The 18,549-nt window shown below is 37.8% G+C and overlaps 1 long non-coding RNA gene across 1 annotated transcript in view; it reads left to right on the top strand.

The window, feature by feature from the left end:
* LOC116958949 overlaps positions 1 to 18,549 on the top strand; it is a 59,931-nt gene that overhangs the window by 17,323 nt on the left and 24,059 nt on the right. The window contains exon 2 of the long non-coding RNA XR_004405561.1: positions 9,497 to 9,576. This is a non-coding gene — a long non-coding RNA (uncharacterized LOC116958949). The remainder of the gene's footprint in view (positions 1 to 9,496; positions 9,577 to 18,549) is intronic.

The raw sequence follows: 18,549 nt of genomic DNA, 5'->3' as shown, positions 1-18,549 counted from the left end.
TCCTTGACAACTGGCATGAGGCAGAGGTGCTAGAGGCCCTGGTATTTTGTTTTTCCCAGGGCTTGAAATTGGCCTTGGTTGCTGTTTACATGGGTGATAAATGTGTTTCCATCTTCTCTGAAGATGTCTAGCATCTGCATTTCTCTTTACTCTGTAAAGCCACCTCCTTTACACTGCTTAGCTAAGCTCTCAGATGTTATTTGAACAAAGATAGTCCTGTTCTTCAGTCAAGAAAATCAGAAAAAAGCCCAGCGTATTTATTCTCTTCCTTTGAGTGTGCCAGTCCTTTGACTAATGATGACAAGATTTCTGTTCCTGTTGAGTTGCTAGCTTCTTCACAGGTGCTACCAAATAAATACATCAGTTTGGGAGATGGCTTCTTACAACTGTCTGGCAAATTGCAGTGACACAGTCAAGTAATTTCTCAGATGTCTTGATGAGTTAGCTACCAGATTAAAGACTAAATGAATGACATCTCCTTCGATTAGATACCAGATTAAATATCAAATGAACAATACTTACTTGGGTTAGATTTGAAATGGTCAGTGGGTTCACTGTGATTTTATATCTTCTCATTAACCCCTGGAACTATCCAGTCACCAGCATAACACATTGCAAAAAGGAGGTTGGTGTCTTCTAAGCTAGAAGGAAACCTGCAAATAACATCTCATTTAAATACATCCCCTGAAATCCTGGTGGTGTCTCATATAGATTACCAGTTTGGACTTTCAGAAACCATGCAAATTAGTGTTTCTTATGATGTTCCCAAAAAATTAAAAGCATACATTTATATCTCGTGATCTGATAGAATCTTTTGTAGTAAAGAAACCCAGGAATTTCTATTTTTCTAACAGAGAATTTTGCTGATGTTTAGAACATTAAGTGCATATAGTACACAAACAGTAATTCATGTTTGCAACTTTTTTGAAAGTCCACAGTTAAAGAGACATGGAGGCGACTGGATGTATTACTGAGCTGGGATTCAAAGCGATGTTACCATGCACGAGAACAGATAACAATAATCTGTCTGTAACAGAAATATTTCTTCCACAGTTTTTTGGATTAAAATTTTTTTTCTTTTTGACTTGTGGTCTTTTGGTTAATACTGCCAAGAAACAACTGCATTCTAGGCCAGGATCCCCAATATTTACATGGCAGATGTTGCAGCCCCTTGGTGAATGTGGCAGACAGTAGCATAACCTTCTGGAGGACATGACAAGATTTAGTGTGAATAGTTCTATGGTTTGATCCTCCAAATAATAATTAATAAAATACATAGTAATATAGGTTATCAGCATTATTCTCCAGCCTACAGGCCTTCTACACTGAAAGAAATTTTGGTGAAGTTACAGGTGGCCTAAGGCTGACTACAACAGCTGTTTCTTTGGCCTGAAAAAGCTGTGCAAGCATCATTGTTAACATCTCTGAGTACTTGATTAACCAAAATGCTCGGGTAAAGATTAATTACCCAAATCTTTACTTAATGAAAATGAGAAAGTACACATATCTCAATTGCTTCTTACTTCAAAAGAAACGCTCATACCAAAAATATTTTGCAACAAAGCCTCCATCTTACAAAGACTTACAGAAGAGCTAAAGTTGTGGCCTCACCAAAGAATAGGAGATGACTCTGAGGGCCCAGCTTCACAGCAAGGATTTAGCAGGTAGTGACGGCCACATAGCTGAATAGTACATAAATCAAGCATTTTAAGTAAGACACTATGGAACAGAGGGATGAAGTATATTTTAATGTCATAAAAGGGCTCAAATCTCACTACTGGTGGCTTTGGTTGCTATAATAACAATTATACTAAAATTAGTGCCTGCTATATTAAATAATTATTTAATGATAAATAATCTGATCAGTTCTATGAGAAGGACAGAAAACCTCATAGGATATATAATCTACTGGGACAGCAGGAACTCTCTGTCATTACTAATGTATCTACATGGGAAACAAGAAAGCAAGAAAACATAGTGCTTCAAGCATATTCTAAAAGGATTGTTGTGCAGAAAAATTCTCTCAACGCAGATATCAAAAGATTTATAACAGGGAGAGGCAGTACCTGCTCTGCAGTGACAGCTTCATGTTTATTTATTCTAGAAAAAATAAGAAGGAGATACAGAAGTAAAGACAAGATAATTTTATTCCCAGATCAAATAAAGGAACACAGAGTGTGTTCTCATCAAAGTGATTACTTTAGGGGGAACTAATACAATGAATGTTATTAAATGAAACAACTTCTTTATAGGGCATCTCACATTAAGGATTTTAGTGTAAGCAATATTTCTGTCAGGCAAAGTGATGCAAGACAAAACATCTTGTAGAAAATATAAAAAAGACCTTTAAAAAGGAGCTAAGTAACAAGACGTGACTATGAACCATTGTGAGAACTCATTTAAGATGGCATTTTCTCAGAGTGCGCATCTATTTATGCATCCTTATAAACACATTCTTGTAAAAATGTATTCTATTTACTATACTTCCTCTGCAGAAAATTATTCCTTTGCTTAACAGTTCTGAGAAACAAGGATGTTAGGAGCAAAAATTACTATTGTCCTTTCACTAGTTGCTTGAAATCTTTTATTTGAATTCAGCTTTTAGGTGCTGGTATGCATAGAGCTAAAATAAATGGCTGCTCATCACAGACAGCTGGGACAAATCCTCAGCTCTGTAGGAGCTGTCTTCAGTGCAAATCTAAAAGACTTGCGTGTCTCTCCTTCCATCACACTGTAAGCCTTAGGAGTAAACCTTCACAGTGCTGGGCATGAGGTGCAGCCAAGAAGGTAAGTTTGTACAGATACTATGCTTTCTCAGTACATGTACACACATTAGCACTGGCAATCAGAGCTAAGATATGTGGACTTATAGTATCTTTTTGTATTCTGAAATGGATATCCATATATCAGCACACTTGAAGACCTACAGCTACATTTTATTATCCTAGAATCTGAGAAGTCTCAAGGGGTAATTACTTATAAAATGACTAAAACATCTTGCCTCAGGTGCAGAGTTCTGGAAAGCCATGTCTTCTCTAAGGGTCATGAGAGTTAGAGATGAAAAATCCTGACTGCATCATCTTGTATTGTTCCCTTCAGTGCCTTTGCTAGTAATTTATCAAATCTTTATTTATCTTAGTATTTATATATGGCTCCCATTGCACCACTTTGCAATATTCAATTCCTTTAATCTCACAAAGGCCCTATCTGGTATATTATGCATCATGTCTGATACAGTCTTGAAGAGAAGGTTCATAGCAACAGAAAATGTCAGGGATGTAGTCTCTTTTCCTTAGTTGCTACCTCACTCATTAAATGGTGGATCGATTCTCATCTGACAGGACTTCCAACTCTCACACAGGAAAGATGAAATGAGTAGGAGAGTAGGTGGGAACTGAGTTTTGAGATGTGAAGGGCTCAGAGTTGTCCTGTTTTCTGCTACTTTCTTTCACAATATTCAGGACTTTGCAGGAACTAGAGAATTTTCAATATACCTCACTGCAATTATATGGTCAAGTTTTATGGCTTTTATTTTTCAGGAGGTTTGATAGCAAAATGAACATGTGCCTTTTGTGCTGGGATATAATTTTGTTTTCTTCAGGTACTTGCTGAAGTAAGACTTACATGTTTTAACCCAAATTTTTTGTTTTCTGTAATACCTTAGATTTCTCAATAAAAGTCTACTAAAAAAATAAAACAGAAACTCCAAAATAAATAAGCAAGCAAGCAAATAAATAATCCTTCAAAGCTTGTTGTTTCTCTCTGCATTGGGAAGTTTTTATAGATCTTTTAATCCTTGCTATGACCAAATATTGCTAACTACCAGTGCTGACATGAAATCTTCAGTGGCCAGATGTAGAGATACTAGAGATTTCCTCTCCAATCCAACTCTTCTCTGGAACAAGAGATTTTGAATCTAGGTGTTTCCTGGTGGTACCAGAAAACCCCAGAGAAAGGCTGTTTAGGTTGGGTACAGAATCAAATCAAATTGTTTGGCAAGTCACTGTTTGCCTTTTTTCTTTACAATTCTCACAAGGAGGGAAGCACAGCACATGCTAATAGCCATTTGTGCTCATTCTGACTTGAAAATATCATGGATGGACACAGTCAAGTGACACATGGGAAAACAGGAGCAGAGAACTCTGCTGCCCTAGGAGAGCTTAAATGATAAAAACACTATCCAAGCATAATGGAGGGTGTATGGAAAATATGTCTTCTGTAGATGTAGACCCACTTCATTATTAAACTTAGAATTCCCTATTGCCAAAGAGTGCTATCTTCAGTTGCAGCACTTACAAGTAATGTCAGAACCTGCTGGCACAAACCACCAGTTCTGGCTTGAATGGCTTATCGGTCACTTGTAGAAGCCATCAGTGGAAGTACAGGGGAATAATAAAACAGAATATAAGAAAGGCTGTTAGGACTCTCTCAAAAATGTAGGAAGTTACCTACAAATATAGAAAAGGAGGTGCAAACACTGGCACTTTCACATCTAATGCTCAAACAGTCATTATTTCCATGTCAATTTGATAGTAATACAAATTTTGAATAATACATTGAAAGGACTGTGATCTTAAGGACTTGTTACAGACATTTTCTCAACAGCCACAGTCCAAACTGGAGGCTGGAGGCTTTGGCTACAGACTGATGGTTGATACTTGTTTATCCTCTGGGCACTTTTCACAGTTCTGGCAGTAGAAAACAGCCTTGCAGTGTTTGTAAAATGTGGTATACATTTGCATTGTAGCAAGTGAGAAATAAGTCCCAAAGTCTTTAATGCTAACGTTGGTATGAATGTAAATTTAATAGACTTGCAGCTTTTTCATAACAGCCCCCATACTTTCTCTTTGTGAGTCACAAGAGAAAACAATCATTTGATAAAAAACATTTTTACCTTAGAACCATACAAAGAAGTATTATCATTCATTGGGAAGAAAAACCCATAAATTCAGTGTTATTTTCCATTTATTTTTTATTTTACTTTTTACACATAACAATATAAGTCTTCCTATTATTCCTATTATTAGCATACGGAAATGTTCAACAAAAAAATTGGCTCCAGTGATGAATCTCTCCAACTTGTTCTAAACCACAGATGTTAATTCCAACACTAGTCCGTTAGCTGTATTTTTCTTTCATTCATGAATGTGTAATGATAATTTCTGGGGATACTTAACCTCCTTTGACCACATATTTTGAGATGAGATGAAGAGGAAAGATGCTGATCTGATTTAAATGGTCATCTTTGCAGACTTTGTGTTAAGGGTTTTGCAATGCACATAAATGCTTTTATTATAAATAAATGCACCAAAAGTATATGTTAAAAAAATATCTAATTTCACATATCCATTTCACATCTTGTATCTTATTTGAACTTAAATTTAATCATGATGAATGAAACTGGATAAAACATTCTCACTAGTTTTGTAATTTCACACAGATTATTAAATTTACTTTGTTGGAATTTTGTCATGGACAAACCTGAAGGAGTAGGATAAGAATTATAGACTACTAGGTAGTCAGTGAAAGTTTCTTCATGCCACGTAAAGAACAGACCTAAAGACTTTATTATTGCCTTAAGGGCCACTCTTTTCCATCCTAATTTTTAAAGTTCATTCCTCAATTCAGGCAAAGTAATCATGCAAATAAATAAAAAATGATATGTAAAGTTTGTAAATTTTCTGTACTTAAAGCAGGTTAGCTTTGTCAGTACTTCAAGATGCTTGAAAATTGAGCTATAAAGGCAACTAGACACCCAATCTGCAATGGAAATATGTAAGATCATGATTTGGATTTAATGGGCTCCAGTAAATCATAACATTAATGCTATTGCATGATACTTCACCTTAGCACCAGATTAAAGAAAACCCATCTGAAGTTGAAAAACATATGTTCCAAACCCTGCAAGTTTGAGAATAGAGCCGTGCAAGCCATTTCCTATGAAATCTATAAGCATATGAAGCACATCTGACTTGGTTTCAGTACAGACATGAAACTTTGACGAAATATTCTTAAAAATTTTAGTCTTTAGAATTTAACATAGGAATTTTCAAGACTAACAGACCTTTACAGATTAGCATATTCATAGCAGTTTTAGAAAGAACTGAAGAGAACATTTGCTTTTTTGGATGAAGAAATGTAACCAATTTCACAAATCCATCTTACCAAAACATCAGTCCAGCAGAAAACACAAATATCACGAAGAGAAATAACTTAAAAATTTATGAGTTGTGAATCTTGGATTATTAACATCTTAAAAAATTTTGCAAAGACTCAGTACCTTTATTAGATTCATTTATTTTGCCTGTATTTTCTATCTGGAACTACTATCCCTTCTTTGAAATCATCTATCATCAAAACAGAATAAAACTAGATGATAAAATAGGGTCTCATTTGTTTAAAGTCCAGTGTAGATTATTCAGAGAGCTTTTTCTTCTGTCTTGCTTTTTTTTTTTTTTTTTTCCCCTCTCTTATCATGACTACAAGTGAACTATCTAAAACTGTGGTTGCAGTAGAAGTTTCTGTCATGTGGAATGGAAAGGAAAAAATATTTTGGGAACTGACTGAATAACTTTAACCCAGAGTGTCTCTGTTATTTCATGTTTGGTCAGAGTATTATTCCTAAAGTTCATTGACGTGAAAATGAAACCACCTCTTTGGGAGCTTCCAAGTGTGAGCCGAGAAGGAGTTTCATACAATTTTCCAATTGCATTTTGAAGGACAAGGAAATTGTAGCATTCACTTATTTCTGGCATTGAATCTCACTTCAGAACTATAGAAGACAGTTTTTCAATCAAGTGTTGCACATATCATTAAACATAACTCTGAAAAAGACAATTAATTTGTCAACCTGGAAATCTAGCAAAGAGAGAGAGATTAAAAAAAAAAAAAAAAGTAACAAGCCATAGAAAGGTTTTAGAAGTACAGGCACAATTACATAATACATATGGTTAGGAGAACGATAATCCAGAAATTCTCAGTTGTACTAAATATAGAGATTCAAATGAGAGAATGACGTAGAAAGCAAAGCCTCCAGGACCAGATTGCAGTGAAACAGAAAATTTCATCAGCCCTAAGCTTATGTTCGGAAGGGCCAGGCATGTGCCCTGGCACCTCTGAGCTTCATTGGAGTGTGCTCAAAAAGCAGTTATGTTTGAGCACAGAGAAGGTAACTCCTGCCTCTACCCACGTAGGCTCTGGCTGTGTTTCTGGTCCGTGGTGTCTCCCAGGAGCCACAGATCCATTCCTTCCCCCACTGGAAACCTTAGTCACTTATGAACAGTCATGCAGAGGTCTACTCTTTTCCCCTTGTTACCAGACCAGTGTGTTATTAGAGACTACCTAGCACACAGAAAGGGAAACAAATAGCACACGAACCTCATGGAGGAAGTTTTCAGCTACAGTGGAAAAACCTAAGCCCTCAAAAAGTCTTAGAACACAGGTCTGCACATGCACATGCTGTTTATGAGCAAACACTCAACTAACAGCCACGTTCTTGGATGAAGTGGGCATCTTTTGGGTTTGTAATTCCTCTGAGGGATGCTGAATACGTGGCTTCCTCTGCAACAGGACAGATTTCCTGAAACAGCCCTTTTCCAAGGTTTTGAATGGTTGGATGTGGGAAAGACAGCATCGCTATTTAGTAAACTTTGGCTGAAGGAGATTGTTAAATAGCCATAAGAGTTAAAGAATTCACTGTTTCTTATTTCTAGTAGAAATAGAGGAGTTTCTTCATGCTGCTTCAGAAAAGGGGAATCTTTTCTGGCAGAGAGGGAGTGGGGAAATGGGCAGCAAGGACAGAAACACAACAGCTGACTGTTCAATTTATGGCATGATTTTTCAGAGAGAAGTACCCTGTCTGTGCAGACTAAAGAAACTGCCAGCAGTAGAAACAGGCAGGGCATTTTTTTATACTTGGAGTTCCTGGTGACATTTCCCACTTGAAGCTAGGGACAGAAATGTGGGGTGGAAAAGGAGTGGTAAAAGTACTCCCTGCCATGTTTAAACATGGTTTTATCAATGCTAGGGTCAGTGCCACCTAGGACATCTACAATTTTACTGCAACTGGGCATTTGGTTTTAGCATGTTCTGAGAGTTCATGCTGAGAATTCCCATACTTGTTTCATCCTCGCAAATGCCAGCCTGATTTTCAACTGTCAATACATGAATGGTGAATTTGCACTCTGATTCGTGTGTAAGAGACATACCAGAAGGTGGATGAGTTTTATCTTTGGCAGTGCAGCAGAGCTTTTAACATGTGGCTCATTTACTAGCCTGGCACCAGCCTTTAAGAGCTGCTGTGGTTATTCTTTATCCCCCAAATGTGATGTCTTTTCCAACTGTCTTGCTGGGTATGACAGAAAAAGACATTACTCAGGTTTTGCCTTCAACATCCAATTAGTTCAAACGAGTTAAAAAAATCAATAATTACAAGCAGGAAAGGGAAAATCTCAAGCAAAACCCATAATTGTTTTCTCCCACCCAAATAGACTTGCTGGCATTGTTACCATTAGGATAATATCTGGATTTCCCTTCCCCTTATACAGTTTAAGCTTTTTACAGTTTTTGTGCACCCAGAACAGGAATATCTGCATCTTTTACCTTGCAAATACCCTATAATAATTAGAAATGAACTGACATTATAGTAGGATGTTGGCAGTTTCCCAGTGAAACCAAAGATGTGAATTGCTGGGAGAGTTTGTGGTGGGGACCCAGCTGGTGGATGCTGTGACCACACTGGGCCGACAGCACCACTAGAGCATCGATTGCAGGGTGAGGTGGAGCAAATGAGGGGGGGAGGTGGCTCTCAGTCAGTTCAGAGGTGGGAGCTTGGGCCCTGCTCTGCATGTGTGACAGGTGCTGCGCTCAGCCATGGTCACCATGCTGAGAATGAGGAGGATGCTGGCCATATAACTTCTTTTTCATGTACCACCAGCCACAGAGTCAAACCAAGCAAACCCAGAAGACTGGTTAAGCTTTGGGCAAGATAGAACAGTTATCATACCAATAGATCATATTGTAGTCTGGACCTTGATTTAGGAAGACAGTGTTTTTTGTCTAAGTCACTCCAACACTGAAATATGTGCTTGACTTTAAGCATGGAACTAAATCCCACTACAATACTGTTTAGGACACATAGTAGTCACCATGAGCAGTCCTGCTTAAAGCCAGAGTAAATTTAGAGTGAAGATATACACAGTTTTTAATAAACGGAGGTAATGAGACCTAGCAGAACAGCAAGAATTGTGCCTAGCCGGATGTGTTTGTGCAGCCGAGTTATAAGAAAGATCTAAATTCAGATAAGAGCAAACATAGGCAATATGTAGGAAGATTTTCTAGCCCACTCATTTATATATGCCATACTTTTGTCTCACTCAGCATCCTGCTCCCATCCCAAAATGTCAATTTGGGTGCTGCTGTTTTTTTGTTCTCCACTGAAAGCACTTAGTTTTCAGGAGGTGCTGAAAGTAATCTATTCAAATTTATCTTCTGCCAGGCATCCACACAATGGGGGACTCCAGCTATGGAAGTGATGACCCTGTTCTTATAACTTCATTACACAGACCGGTTCAAACTGTGAGTGAGTTGTTCTGCGATCGGGAGGTATATGTTCATGCCAGCAACATGCATTCAGAAATCCAGATTTAGTCTTCCAGAATGATAAACCTAGTCTATAATGTTCTTTAATAAACAGATGTTTGTCTTGACTATCACAACCTATACAGAAACTGAGCTCTTAGTAAGAGAGAGAAGCCTTTGTAGGTTAAAAGAAAGAAAAAAATCAAGGCATAGTTAAAACTATCTTGACATTTAAAAAATTAAGGAAAGAAATGGGAAAAACAACATTATCTATATTGTAAATATTCTGAATTCTTTCCTGGAATGGGAAAAATGAGGACAAAAGGCTCCTCTGTAGATATATGTAAGAAGATGAAGGTTTTGATTTGATCAATTACTGGCACGATGTCATAAATGACAAGATTCTTCAGTAACTTATATTATTCAACACTAAAATCCTGATATATAGGATTATTTAGATCCAAAGTCTTGCTGAAACCAAAAGAATGTAGGATCTAGTCCCTAATTCTATTTAGATTTATAAGGTAGGAGTCTCTGTAGAGCTGAGAAATAATCCTGCAGACAGGTAGTTCTGGCACTGTTCCAGCTCTTGTAAAAGCTATGATGTCTTTTCTGAGAGGTCCAGAAACCCATGCAGTTTCTGGAAGTTCGTCCTTTTGAAGATACCTACTGTGGTCACAATATCACCTGCTTCTTAGACCCCACTGAAAGAACAGCAGCTCTTAAAAAGTCTGCTGATAATAAAGCCTCTGTCTTAAATGGGGATTTAGCTATAAAGTACAAAATGATCTGAAAATTCACAGCTTTTACTATCTCCTTCTACATGCCCAGGACACACAGTTCCACAATATACCTCTTCTTACAGGTAAAACAAATGGTGCACCCTGTTTCTTAAAGCTCCCTATCTGTGCACTTGCCTTCATTAGGAAATTTTGTTGTATTTGGACTTGACATAATGATGATCATAACTGACCTGTCAGTGTAGATCAGAGCAAGTCATATTCAGCATGGTAGGTAATTGTGATTAAACCTTGGTCCTATTTCATAATACAAACATGCATCTCAGGACCTGACTTGGAAGTGTCCTAATAATCCGACATCAATTTTCAGAGGTACAGAAACTTTGTCAATATAAGACAATAATAGAGAGATGAGAATTTTAAAAATCAAATTAATTAATATGATGCATATACTGCAGACTGTAGTTTAATATTCGAGAAACACAGGTATCTGCAGTATTTTTAGAGAGGAATATGAGAGATTTTTAACATAACAAACGGGAAAAGAAGGTATAACTTCCTTTCAGAACATCATCCTGTACCTTTAAAATCACTGTTGGAACAAGCCAGTGTTTTCAAGCTGCTCTCTGCCAAAATGCCTAATGTGTCCTATTATCTGCAACAGTGTGTGCTATTCTTTCCCAAATCAAAGCAGGTATTCAAAACTAGACACATATGAGTAAAAAGTAGAATTGTCACATGCAGTATTTTCTGCATGTGAATGGAGCAGGATCTGAATATAGCCTAGGAAGGATTTTCAGTATTTTAAGATCAGAGCATTTCATTCTTTAGGAATCTATTTGTTGGCACTTGTTTTCTGTGCAACATAATATTCTCAGGTATGGCTCAGAAGATAGCATCGCAACATATAGGAGTGAATGGATCTACGTCTACATGGGTTGACTAGATATTGATCATGTCTTCTGGGAATATGCAAGAAAAGAAAAGAAGGATTTTTCCCTTTTAAATCTGCGTTAGGAATTATACAGTTCTCCAGTAGAGCCTGTAGCTGGCTGTATGTGCTTCTTTGTTTCCTGTAGGGAGAGGGATATAAAAAGTGCAGATAACGAAACCTAACTAGAAGGGTAGGCCTCTTAAAAGTATTCATTGTCTGGGGAAAGAGGGAGGAAGGAACTCACCTGACCTTGACCACCCAAGCTTTTAACACTCAAAAAGACTTTCAAAGCTTTCTGAGGGAGTTTTACAGCCATGAAGGCAGAAGGAATATAATTCGCCTTTGCTTCCTCCCCTCCCCCAAAAGCACCCAAGTCACTTCTGCATTTTTAGAAATTTAAATACATTGTTTTGGGAACTGATCGTCAGAATCAAAGGAATTAACACCCTCACACAGTCTCTCCCTCTAAATTTCTAGCACTTCTCTTACACTGGCTGCCTTTGCTGTGAGAACCAGTGTCTATGTCCCATCTCTCTGTGCTCTCTTAGAAATTAACACATCATCCAGGGTCTGTGGCTGGTGCAGTTAACACATTACAGCCCTGACAAGTTCCTAAAAGCCCTTTTCTTGCTGATAAAGGTAGCTGTTGTGGGCAGGCCATAGTTCTCAGCATTCTGCACTCTTGTTACCAGTAACAGTTCTGTTTGGATGCCTCCTTACTAAACTATGGCAATATTATTGCTGGCATTAACCAGGTTCAGATAGGGTTAGAAGTCCACTGTGCTGCACAATCAAAATTCACAATGTCTAAATTTTGTCTGATATTATCACTGTGCTAATACGTCCAAATAGCAATAATGAACAATGATATCTTCTTCCAGAAGTAGTGAGAGAATTACTCCAGTCACAGCAGATTTTCCTTGGAGCAAGTTCAACCCTCTGGTCAGACCTCCAAGAGAAAGACTTCTTGAATAATGGGCAATACACAAGCAAAGCTCCTTGAATTATCAGCATCTAAGGTTCATGTTTCACTTTTAATATACACAAACACAGGATTGTTCTGGTGGCAAAAGCAGGTGCTTTTTTATTCATATTGTATCTGAACAATTTCAGGGTCTTTGGGGTTTTAGTGCCTCAGGGTACAAAATGATGACTCAGTGCCTTGGAGAATGTATCTCTAGCAGTTTCTTCCAGTCAGAGATGCCACAAAATCAGAAGTTTTATTTTTTACACTTCTTTTCACGCATCAAGGAAATGATTAGAGACTCGGGCAGCTTCTGGCAGGTGCAACTCCCAAAGGGGCCCTGTGCTACTTATCTCCGTGGTAGGTGATGTGTCAGATACCATGCTTAACTTCTTCACAGAGTCCCAGCCTGTCTTACCATGCTCCTGTCCAAAGAGATGTTTTGAAGTTCACTGAGGATATGAAAAATCATGACAAGCTACAGGAATGTGATCTCTTGCCTTCTCCACTCTCTGCTATGATGTATTTTAATGAACATCCTGAGGTAGATCAGTAGAAAATCCCTGAATATAAGCCTGTGTGAAAGGCAGGAATTGGAGATCTGAACTTTGCAGCTGACTTGTACACTTAAAATATCAAAATCACAGGTAGGATTGTGTTCCCTGATTTTTGCAAAAAATTGTACAAATTTACTTGCAAACTTTACAGCTAGTATCTTCCTGAATTATTTTCTTCATTACCCTGCTTCTTCACAATCAGTATTCATTTCATAAGTCAATAACATATGGGATGTATCAATATACTCAAGTGAAGATGTCATGTTCATAACTCATGCAGCTGTTTTTTCACACCTGAGACAGAATATAATGCTCCATATCAGTGCTCATCCACAGCTGTACCACATAAATAAAAAAGTAGAGTGTGAGGAAGAAAGAAACAATGATTTAAAAGAAAATTCAGCTTTCTAACCACATGTTTCTGCACTCTTAGTTAGGAAAGCTAAGAATCTGTTAAGCACAGTTGTGAGAAGTTATTATTTCCAGATTAACTCATTCTCAGGGAACACTGCACTGCTGACTATAATCTCTGTAATTAGAAATGAAACATGTAAAGTGACACATGTGAAAGAAAGTATCACGAGAAGAAATGACTGTGTCCCAGGCAGGGAGTGCTCTCGGGTGCCATGCTGCATCCTCCAGCGTCAGTGCTTTTTAGACCAGGAGAAAGGCATTGTAGATTTTGCTGCATGTGTCTGGCACTTTACTGAGGCTCGTGTCTTCAAGTCGTGAAGCTTATGTCCTCGAGACCTAGCTGCAGTTCTCTGTGGGGACTCAAAGAGCTGAGACCCACATCCCTCACTGCCTCCCTTCCCAGAGCAGAGCAAACTTGTCTTTTCACCATCAGCCACTTCTGCCAAATGCTAAAACCTCCCCTTTCTTCTCTTTCCTCCCCTCTCTTCAGCATGCCTTGCACCTCAGACAATGCTCAGAGACTTTGCTCTCCTGGCAGCACCCAACCTTTCCCCTGCCAGTGGCCCTGGAGCGGCAGCAGCTCTGCTGTGAGCGGGTGGGCAGAGCCGGGACGGGGCCCCCAGGCCTCGGCCCCCCCACAGCTCCCGATTTCCAGCAAGGCTCAGTCTCCTCTTAATATTGTCACTTGGCTATTCTACTTAAGCTTCTTCATCCTGTGTAATTGTGGGGGGTGATCACTACAGATGGAATTCAGATTATTTTGTTCAAAGTACACAAACACTTCAAGATTTTTTTTTAAAGTGGTTTCCACTCTTTTTTTTTTTTACCAGCACTCTTTAATTTAGAAAGATCATCTGTGGACAGAAAGAAAAGAAAAATATGTATTTTAAAATATATGCCAACTCCGAGATTTTAGAAGAGAAAGAATTAGCCACTGTTTATATCAAACCTAGCCAGGACCAAAGCTGTATGTTCTTGCAGCAATTATGTTAATAAATGCCCTGATCTCAGAACAGCACTGGCCTTTGTTGATCATGTTCGTGAACAAATAAAGCAGCAAACAGAAAGCATGGCAATGATCACACTCCAGCAGGAACACCCAGACGGGAATCAATATTTGCCAAGTAGATTGGGAGACAACTGAAACTGACCTTTCTCCAAACTTTTTTCAGGGTCTAACAAAATAACAGAGGCAAAAATAACCACTAGTAAAATTCATCTACTTAAGGGAAAAGAAAAGGTTTATGAAACTCCTTCCTGTTCCTTGTTCCCTGCTGTCTGTTAGAATCTATTGCGGGACTGTGACAGCATTTAGGAGTTTAATGCCCATGGAATAGCAAGTTGTCACAGGTTGATGGGCTCCTGCTGCTAGATAGTGTCCACATCATTAATCATGGACACTTATCTCCTTCGCCTCACAGGAGAGCCAGTACTGACACTTGCTCACTGTACAGTGGAGGACACCAAAAACTATAATCTACCAGTGCTAAATTTACCATGAGATTGTGACAAGGATCATAGACAAATACGGGCTGCCTCGCAGCTCAGGAGCACATTTATCACTCGGTGACGAGGACTCTGGCTGACCTCTGCCCTTCCCTACACATCCCCACTCACACCTGGAGACGCGACACGGTCGCCTGGCCCCCGCGCTGGGAACTGCACGGGGCGCAGCTGGGCCTGCTCCCGTAACCGAGCATCTCTGTTCCCAGTTCGAGCTGATAGACCAGTAAAAACAATAGACAAGTTTACTTTTGAATAGAAAGGAACTTTCTTCTTTGCATTAAAAAAAAAAACCCCTTCACTTTCCTTTGACATAAAAGAATTATTGTGTGAAAAAAAAAACAATTTGCTTTATTTTCTTAAAGACATTCCTGATGAAATTAATACAAATGAAATTGAAAGTTTAATTTTACGCTGCAATCACAAGACTGAGGTGGAATGAGGGGTTCTAATACTTCTTAGACTCAGTACCCCAGCTGTGTAGAGAAGTAGAAAATGAGTCAAAGATGCTGGAAACCCAGATTAGCTGAAGTTCTAAATAGGAATTGAGTTTACAAGCACATTTTCTAAAGACTATTTTAACTAATGTATTATAAAATATTCTAAATGCTGTTAACAATTTCTCTTCGAGCTGCTCAACAGTATAGGGAGATTTCTTAAATATTCATTTAGTAAGAGAAGAAGTGGAAAACAGGTACTCCTCTTATAATCTGGTAGTCAAGACTTTGAGATCTGGGAGACATGCATAAAACTCCAGCATCTACATAAACCAGAGTAAATATCTTAATCACATTTTACCAAGCTACCAGGAAAATATGCAAAAACACACATTATAAAATATTCTCTGTATTTCTTTAGCACTACCTAGAACGGGGACAGGAACCCATTGCATAACTTATTCATCATAAAGGACAGAATAACACCACTGTCATTCCTTCCATCTCTGTTTTTTGGTGCTCATCCACAGAACTTTAAAAACCAAATTCTTCTGGCAAGTGCAACATAAATTATCCAAATGAGATGAGTTATCCTGAAATCATAGTTTCAGCAAATACAATGTGGTTAAGAAGATAAAAAACCCAGTAATTATCCACTTCTATGTCTTATTGGAAGGAAGGTATATAGTAGTATATTCTGTTTCTTGAAATATTGAAATCAAAGTACTTCTACACAAAACATACCCAGAAATTTAAAACAACTAGATTTGAATATCTGGGGAGAATTTTCCCATAGGAGGTTGAGCTAACTCTCACCCCTCAAAGGTTTTTTAATCAGTTGAACAAGACTTTGTTTCTATATTTGAAAGTTTTAATGTTCTGTTGTATGACTCACTACTTACTCAAAGAAAATGAAAAATCTTATGCATTGAAACAATGTAAGCCTAACATATTAAATGGTGTTTTTTTTTTTTTTTTTTTTTTTTTGTTCTAGAAAATACTTTTTCTGCAGGCAATACTTATTTATAGATAGCTGCTAATTTACCTTGGACGTTCCCCATTACATGAACCATCATTTCCTTAAGGTCTGGCAAAGTACTAATGAAATATGACATGTTAGAGGCGAGCAGCTCTCTTGATACTTGCAGCTCCTATCAAAGGGCTGGTCAGTGTTTCCTTGAGCTCCTTTGGATCAGCTTTTGCATTCGATAGGCAGAAACCAGACATCTTGAACACCAAAGCGTGTCATAACTGATTATGTAATCTCAAAGGGAGTATTATTTTTCTTCTTCATTATTGTATTCTCTATTGCTTTTACCTGCTTGTATGATCTATAATGTGACCCATAAATAAAAAAAAAAAATAAGCCAATCCTTATTGCTTTTTAGAATTGAAAAAAGATCATGTTAGATGACTGTTCAAACAAATGTAAAGAAGAATACATTGATGAGGATAAAGTACTTTGAAATGATTTTGCTTAGAATTTACTGCTACAAACACTGAAGGTGGGATTTTGATCCCACTGTGGCTTAAAATTGGTATAATTTTGCAGAGTTAATTTGGCTATATTGAGACATAATGGAGGTCAGAACTGCATCTTGATGCTGTTGTGAGTGAATAAAGGATGAATCAATATTAAGTTTGTTCTTTCCACGTTTGTGGTTTTTGATGGCCTGTAACAACGAGACACCAGTGTGCTGCCATTATCCTTCATAAGGAAAACTTATGTCAGCTCGGACTTTACATTTCAGATGTTCCTTTTGATATTTCCAGATAGTTTCTCTGCAAAGATATGCATAACAGTTACATTGAAAGGGAGCAATAAGATATTGTTCTAGCTGAGATGCTGACAAAGCTAACTGATGCCATTTATTTTTTTCCCAATTTTGCCTTCATGAAGTTCACATTACTTGATCTTTTTTTGAAAATGAAGTAAACTCGGTGATATCAGATCATAGAAATAAAAGATCATTTTTCTTTCTCTTTGTAAAACACTTAATTTTTTGCTGTATAGCATAAAAGGAAAACATGCAAAGCACACACAAAAGAAAAAAAGATAAAAAGGGGTATGTTCTTAGGTGATTCTGATCTGATCAGCTATGATCATTTAGATACAGCATATATCTCAATCTTTTGTGCCATTGGATATCCATACTGTTATATTACCTAACTAGAACCAAAATAAGTGACTAGAGAGAAGACTTCTTTATAGCAAAAATGAAAATATATAAGCAGAAGATAATCATCAACCTTTTAAAAATTTTTGAATGTTTTGTTATGAACTAATGTTGAGGTTACGAGAAAAATTCCAGTCACTTCCATACTTTCCCAATTTTTTCACTAGTTCAAAATTTTCAGACATATTAGCCTGCTGTAGATATGTTTGTAACCCCCCCATGCAAACACAGCCTAATACAGAAACTCATTTCTTGCCACAAAATTAATCTGAAAGATCTGCTTTGCACATATTAACCTATTTTAATGTCAAACATATTGAAAACTTTTATTAGTGATTATGGGTCAGAGTGGTAATGAAATAGTCAAGGCAGAAAGCAGGAATACTTGTTCACCTTGAATTTATTTCAGGTTTAGTAATTTTTCCCATATTTGAGTCTGTCTCTCTTCATATCACAAACCCATGAATGAAACTTAGAATTAGTGCACATGAATAATTTGATGCAACTGCATACAGTATGCAAAAGCAAAGTCCAGGAAGAAAGAATAACATGGCATGAACACACCTGCCTTTCTGACTTCAAATGTTCCCCTGTACTCAGCACTGGTGAGGCTGCACCTCGAATACTGTGTTCAGTTTTGGGTCTCTCACTACAAGAAACACACTGAGGAGCTGGAGCGTGTCCAAAGAGGAATGAAGCTGGTGAAGGGCCAGAGCACAAGTTGTGTGAGGAGCGGCTGAGGGAACTGGGGTTGTGTAGCCTGGAGAAAAGGAGGCTCAGGGGAGACCTTATCGCTCTCTACAACTACCTAAAAGGAGGTAGTAGCGAGGTGGGTGTCGGTCTCTTTTTCCAAGTAACAAGTGATAGGACAAGAGGAAACATCCTGAAGTTGTAGCAAGAGAGGTTTAGATTGGGTATTAGGAAAAATATATTCACCGAAATGGTTATCAAGCATTGGAACATGCTGTCTAGAGAAGTGGTTGAGTTGCCATCCCTGGAGGTATTTGAAAGATGTGTAGATGTGGTGCTTAGGGACATGGTTTAGTGGTAGACTTGGCAGTGCTACGTTAACAGTGAGAATCAATGATCTTAAGGGTGTTTTCCAAGCTAAACAATTCTGTGACTCTATATATTCCACTGGTCTGATAAAATGTTATATTTGTAGTGCAATGCTCTGGTAGCTATGTGCTCCTATATAATTCCATCCAATTTCTTAACCACAAAGAATACACCAAATCAAGGAA

Source organism: Tyto alba, unplaced genomic scaffold (genome assembly GCF_018691265.1).
Source record: "Tyto alba isolate M040663 unplaced genomic scaffold, T.alba_DEE_v4.0 Super-Scaffold_1, whole genome shotgun sequence".
NCBI classification, from domain to species: domain Eukaryota; kingdom Metazoa; phylum Chordata; class Aves; order Strigiformes; family Tytonidae; genus Tyto; species Tyto alba.
The sequence above is the reverse complement of the archived record's forward strand: the minus strand, read 5'-3'. Positions and strand labels throughout refer to the sequence as shown.